This window comes from Lupinus angustifolius, chromosome LG07 (genome assembly GCF_001865875.1).
Source record: "Lupinus angustifolius cultivar Tanjil chromosome LG07, LupAngTanjil_v1.0, whole genome shotgun sequence".
Classification (NCBI taxonomy): domain Eukaryota; kingdom Viridiplantae; phylum Streptophyta; class Magnoliopsida; order Fabales; family Fabaceae; genus Lupinus; species Lupinus angustifolius.
Window position 1 is genome coordinate 4,548,742 of NC_032015.1, and position 574 is coordinate 4,549,315.

The window sequence follows — 574 nt, forward strand, 5'->3', positions numbered from 1 at the left end:
CCTCATCCTCATCCTCATTCACGTCCGCATCCTATACACTTCGTCATCCTCCTCCTCATCCTATCCTCACCGTCATTCTCTTCCTCATCCTATCCTCCTCCTAATCCTCTTCTTCTTACTCATCCTATCCTCCTCCTCATTCTCGTCCTCATCCTCCTCCTCATCCTATCCTCATCCTCATCCTGATTCTACTCCTCATCCTATCCCCATCGTCATCCTCATTCTGTCCTCATCCTCATCCTCATTCTCGTCCTCATCCTATCCTCATCCTCATTCTATCCTTATCCTCATTCTCGTCCTCATCCTAGCCTCATCCTCATCCCCATCCTTTCCTCATCCTCATCCTCCTCCTGATCCTCATCCACATTCTCATCCTTATCCATATTTTCATCCTCATCCTATCCTCATCCTCATCCTCGTCCTCATCCTATCCTTATCCTCATTCTCGTCCTCATCCTTTCCTATTCCACATCCTCATCCTCCTCCTCCTCCTCCTCTTCATCCCCTCCTCATTTTCATCCTCGTCCTATCCTAATTCTCATCCTCATCCTCATCCTCATCCTATCCTCATCCT